A 6412-nucleotide genomic window follows, 5' to 3' on the forward strand; every position below is an offset into this window, starting at 1 on the left:
TCTGTTCAGAGTTGCTGTGTTCACATTAATATGAACTTTGAGGATAATAACGCAGACTATTGATATTTGTGTTGTCAGAAGCAACATATGCCAGTGGTAACAATATTTTAAAAAAATCCCCAAATCTATACTATTAAAATAGGGCATTGAATCAACCAACACTCCAAATATTATTTTGCTGGTATAAAACTTAAATTGAAATCACTATTCAAAGCAAAGCAGCCTGTACTGTCACTGTTCAGTAAGATGTTGTGATGCTTGATGGTTTCTACATTTAAAAAGTATACAACACTGACCCCAGGTGGAAATAATTTAAATTACAATTTTGTAAAATAATAATACCAAATTAAAACGTTAAGAATGTGTTTTAAAATAAATCCAGGAATTACAAAGAACTCACAAAAACTAGCCTAAATATAGAATGCATTACGAAAGTGTATATCAGTATTTGTTCAACGACACCAGCAATCATTCATCTTAAGACGGGTCTACCGAGTCCCGTTCTCAGTCACATGCAGGTAAAGTAGTTTATCATTTCCAATTAACATAATGCAGGCGATAGTGGTGCACATTTACACTTGCAGCTACAGGGGATGGTGTATATTTTACTATACCAATATGGACCAATATATCTTAGAAACATTTTTCCTGACTAAAAAATTGATATCAACAATTCTATTTCTGATATCAACAATTCCATTTTTTATATCAACAATTCTAATTTTGATATACAAAAATGCATACTAATGAACACCTGGTCTGAATTGTTGATATAAAAAATGTGTACCAGATGACCACATCCGGTCTGTACTTCCTTTGTATAAACGCCATTGTTTTTAATTTGAGCATGGCTGATAGTGACGTGTCTTCAGACGACACTGTGTGTTAATGGGCTAGAACAGAAATGTCTGACCCAGCAAAGCTTCAGCGGTGCTAACATTAACACGCAGGATTTTTCAAAGACGAAGAAATTCAGCCTTCCCAGGTCAGTGTTGTCTGTTCAATTGAAGTGGATTTACAGAGGTTATCTCTTTCAACAATTCCAAATTCATGCATTCAGCTTGCTGTATTACTGGTTCATATGATATTAACAACGTGTTTTACTTTCAGATCCCTGCTCTTCATTTCGCGTCTAGTTTGTTAACATATGGATTCAGGGTGTCCAAGCAAGTTATTTATGTTCTACCAGAATAAAGAGTAAGGAACATCAGGATGTATCAAAATAAATTTAAAATAGGCATATGATATCTATCCTATTATGATCTGGTGTGTGTGTGTGTAGGGCATGGGTATGTGTCCTGTAATATAGGTAAATACAGTGTACTGCATCTGGGGTAGAAAACTGTTCAGGAGCAGAAGCTGTACAGAAGCTTTTTGTAAATATAGATTTATAAATTGCTACCTAAGCCTTCACTCCTGATAGAGAAGATGAAAATGGATTAACACATAACACTACTATTACAAAATGTTTAGTTTAATATTTGAATGTAGGACTGATTCTTTTTCATTTTTCAGGAACACCAGTGCAAGAGCTACCTGGTCCTACTGAAAGATGTAAAAAGACCTCCACTGTTAATCGTAGCTGGCGCATGGAGGAATTGACATCAGAATATGCAGTGTGTACAGTGGCGAGCACCCAGGAGTCCGAGGTGCAAAGTATTGCAGCTGATGTGTGAACGGGTGGGCCTGAGGCTGCAAGCCTTCAGGGCCCCTGCTGGGGCTGCTGAGGTCGGGGCAGAGCACGCTGAGGCAGCTGCCTAGGGTGACGGCCCTGGAACTGCCTTCTGGAGCGCTGCTGCGGAAGGGTCCGGTTGCCTGCTGCCGCGGTGGCCTGCAGGCAGTGCCTCAGTGGAAATCGGGACAGTCTGGGTTATTGTGCGTGCCTGTGGAGCTTGCCGTTTTATCAGGGACCCTCGCCTGTGACAGCCATAGCTGTCTGCAAGCCACCACCAGGCTTGCCAGACTCCGGCCTAGAGCTTGCCCTTGAAGGCTGGAGATCTGGAGCAACGTGCCTGAAAGGAGGCGTAACTTGGAAGCCATCGGCTCAGGGAGCGGGGCTTCCTGTAGTATGCCATCCATATAGACGGTCAGGATACTTGCCGTTTTATCGAGGTGAGTCACTTGTGCTTCCGCTGCGTAAGCCCTCTTCAAGTGCGTCTCCATGACCCTGCATTGCGGGTTCGGGCACGCAGGGTCCTAGGGCAAGCCCCCCACCGGCAGAGCCTTGACCAAGGCCGCAATGGTGAAGTCCACTGGGGGAAAACCCGCCAGGCCCAGCTTGTATGCTCCCTCTAAGGAAGTGAGTAGAGACGCTTGCTTCAGCACACTGGGTGCTGAGGCTGGACGATCCCAGGAGGAGCGTACCTCCTCCATGAAATCCCGGAATGCTGGGAAGGGGTGATTGCAGGGAGCCGCAGCCTTCGTCCTGAACACGGAACGGCATGGCTCAGCCGCTGTCGCCTTAGGGACCTGCAAAAAGTTTGCAGCGTGTCCCATTAGGGCCAACATGGAGCTCAATAACAGGGGTGCACTAGCTTCCGAGGCAACCTCGGAGCTGGGCTCTGCCTCGGTAGAGAGCGCAGACTCCTCTCCTTCCTCCATCTCAGTGGGGAAGGAGTCCTCATTCCAGGAGGCTGCTATCGAGAGTACATCCTCCTCCTCTGCCGTCCGTGCCGGCGATTCCAGCTCACTCTGAACTCCCCTGGGGGAGACGGGCTGGTACTGGGACGGGCGCTGGCGGAGCCGAGTATCGTGTGCACCAAGTGCACCATGCACCGAGCACCGAGTGCACCAAGGTGCTATGCACACCGAGCACCGTGTGCACCGAGTGCACCCAGCAAACCGAGGCGCTATGTGCACTGAGGCACCGAGCACCATGTGTACCGAAGTACCAAAGGCTGAGCATGCACCAAGGTACCTTAGCACCGGGGCAGGTAATGCAGTGGTGCCTACCCTAACCGCGTGTAGTCAGCCATCTGGTTAGTGGGCAACATGCACCAGTGGAGACACACAGGCTGAAACTGCGGCGAGCGAGAGCTCAGTTAGTTTAGAAAAAAGCAGAAGGGAGAACGCTCCCTTTTTTTTTTTTTTTTTGAAGGCCCAACGCTGTGAGGTGGGTGGACCAAGGCAGCCGGCGAGGTCTACTCAACAGCGGGGCAGGCCAGAACACAGCCCCGGTGGAGGAACACACGACTGACTGACTTTTGTTAATTTTGCCTAAGCTGCGCGAACGATAGCCGGCAGAGTCACTCAACGACGGGGAGGCAAGCCGAGCCCCGGCGGAGGAACGGTGTTCTCCCTGAAGGTGTAGGCTGAAAGACAATACACGCACACACCAATACTGCACAGGCAGTCACACACAGCCGAGAAAAGATGGCCTGCAACACAAGTGAAGCAGACCGTGAAGAAGGAAAAAATGGAGCCGCTGATTCCACGAGAGCGGCAAGCTGGCTCTCTACACGAATGCAAGGGAATTACAGTCGACTCAGAGGAGCTCTTTCAAAAACACACTTGGGTTAGTGACACATAAGCATACCTTACCAAAGGTGAGAGGCAAAAGAGGAAGTGGGTTCTGCAGAGCGACTATTTATTCCCTCTGCAGGCGGGACCAAGGATGTCACTCCACGGAGGGGACTATCGGCAGCTCTGACATAAAATGCTCATCGAATACCTACCTAAGGCAGGCATATCCCTAAAGTATTGGTGGTAGGTCGTCTTCGAATTGAAAGGGAACCCATCTGTACATTCCTGCTAACAATCCCCACCTACAAAATAAAAAATAGAAAACATAATTAGAAACTGCAGAGAGCAATATTGTATTACATAAATCCAGTTTGAAAACTTGTCATTAGACAGTAAAGTGAAAAAACATTAGTATATGTGTTATAGGTTTATGGCCAAAGTCCGACGTCTGCCAGTGATGTCAATGACAGTGCACTGTTATCAGAGCCCAAAAGCAACGGCCAATGACAGCATTGGCCGGTCATTCATGTCATTGGCCGGTGTTGTCGGTCAATGTAGTCATAAAGATCTAAATAACAACATTGACCGGGCAATGACGACATTGCCCAGTACTAGGTGGTCAATGTTGAAACAATCGTAAATACAACTGCTAAAATATACTGGAGGTAATAAAAGCAACCCTTGTATATTTTAGAATACTTTATTGCTTTTTTCAACAAAATGTATTCAACATTTAAAAGAACCAACTATACAGATTTAAATTAACAACAATGCATACACCATTTCAGAAAATATTGACTATCAATTTATAACAAACAGCTCTGTAAATCAAATACATTCTCAACTAGTATTTCTAAATAAGAGAAGAACAGAGAGATACAATATACACCTCACTGAAAATAGAAGAATTGCTTAATAGCAAATATGAAACGGTAAAATGTATCAAACTCAAAAGATTTATTTACACAATATTTGCAAATGCTCGGATTGAAAAGAACAAGAAAAGTAACAAAAACATGTATCTGAAACACAAAACCAGTAAAACGGTAAGAACAGATTACTAGGTGATGAGTCAATTGGGGGGGGGGGGGGGGGAATAATATTAAAAAGAAATAAATAATAATAGTCCTGAAACTCTAAATGCTGTATAAATCAGTCTTTATTTAAATATCCCGAAATATCCAGTCCCCCAAAAATATATTTTTAATCCCCCCTAAAAAGCAATGCAAAAAGAAAAAGCTCGGTCTCACCGGTAATCCAAATCGAGAAGGATGATAGGATGATTCTTCAGAGATGATATTCTTGCTGATCACGGTTTAGGAATGAAGATCCAACAGCAGGGCAAGGCTTACACAGTAATAGCACAGCTGCATTGGAGTTTTGTTGTTGTTATTTATAGCTGTTTTGTATCTTTACATTTTTAAAGGTATACACTCCTAATGGAAAACCAAACAATGGGCTCATTTTTCTTTTTGCATACCTTTTTCTTTAAAAAATAGTGTTGCCTGGCCAGGCTTACTGCTGCTAAAAATAAGAGACAGCGGGTGGAACACTTATTATCCTACGTTATAAGGTATTTGCTACAGATTGGCATAGTTACACACATATTCACTGGGTATTGTTAACAATGGTCGGTTAATGTCCGAAGTTTATGTTAAGAAAACAACATCGTCCAAAATGAGCGGCTATTGACGACAATGACCGGGCACTGTTATCAGAGCCCAAGAGCAACGGCCAATGACAGCACTGGCTTGTCATTGGCAGTATTGGCCGATTTTTGGTCTTTGGCCGTAACATATGTACTCCACGGGCAGTGTATAGTGTCTTAACCTTATTTTTTCCTGAAATAAACAACTACTTGGATTGAAGCCTGATTCACATTGTGGTTTGTGAGTGTGTTCTGCTGGTTGCTCACAGTTGTTGATGAAGGTGTTCCCCTGTGTGTTCCATGTCATTCATGTCTGGCTATGAGACACCTACAGTTAAATGGCATTTTGTGCTTCCAGGCACTTGATCAAGCCATTAATAATTAATATCTTGCTCACCCCAGAAACTCATCAAGCTGTTTCTTGCAGGATCCCAGTGACTCAGCATCCACAACATAGCTGGACAGTTTGTTCCATACACCCATACATTAATCTGTACACTATTCCCTGACTTAAAATGTAACTAGTTCTACACTGCCTTTAAGTAATAACCTTTAACACCCCATGAATTACAAGAAACATGTTGGTTTAAACTTTCCTTCAGTCAGGCCCATTACAGCAGTCCATGGTGTCTCCTTGGTACTAGATCTTAACTTTCTTTAATACGTTTCCAGTTTCCTGGTTATGATAGTTGTTACATTCATTTCAAATATTCATCACCATCACAACACGTTGCATTTAAGGATGGAAGATATTTTTTTTTCCAAACAAAACCTTGATAACACAAATGTGATTATACATCAACACAATAAAACATGGTATACCTCACTGCCAGATCGTGGGTATACAATATTACGTTGTCTTATGTGATTCATCAAGGTCTTCGTCTGAGATGGGAATAAATCTTCTCATTTTGATGCCATATGTTTTTAACTTTATATAATGATGTTGAACATCCAATATCGTTTTTGTTATAGTTCGGTCCAAGAGGTCACGTTTAAAAGTATTTTTTTTTTCGTTCAGCTTGAATTTGATATCAACAAAATGCATATAGCATAATAATCATATACGTTTGGTAACTGAAATTATTTTGAGAAGTTTTTATTCAATGTATCACACGGTTACTCAAAACACAATGTAACGCAATGCATAACTTTAAAACATAATTGATATTCTAATTGTATATAAATACAGTAACAAAAACAGTTGCTATTTTATTCAAAACAAAATAAATATGTTACTGTCGCTTTAAAATGCGTGACATCACCCTATTAAACCCATTGCGTCATCGTCGGATTTTTTTT

Source organism: Acipenser ruthenus, chromosome 19 (assembly GCF_902713425.1).
Source record: "Acipenser ruthenus chromosome 19, fAciRut3.2 maternal haplotype, whole genome shotgun sequence".
Taxonomy (NCBI): domain Eukaryota; kingdom Metazoa; phylum Chordata; class Actinopteri; order Acipenseriformes; family Acipenseridae; genus Acipenser; species Acipenser ruthenus.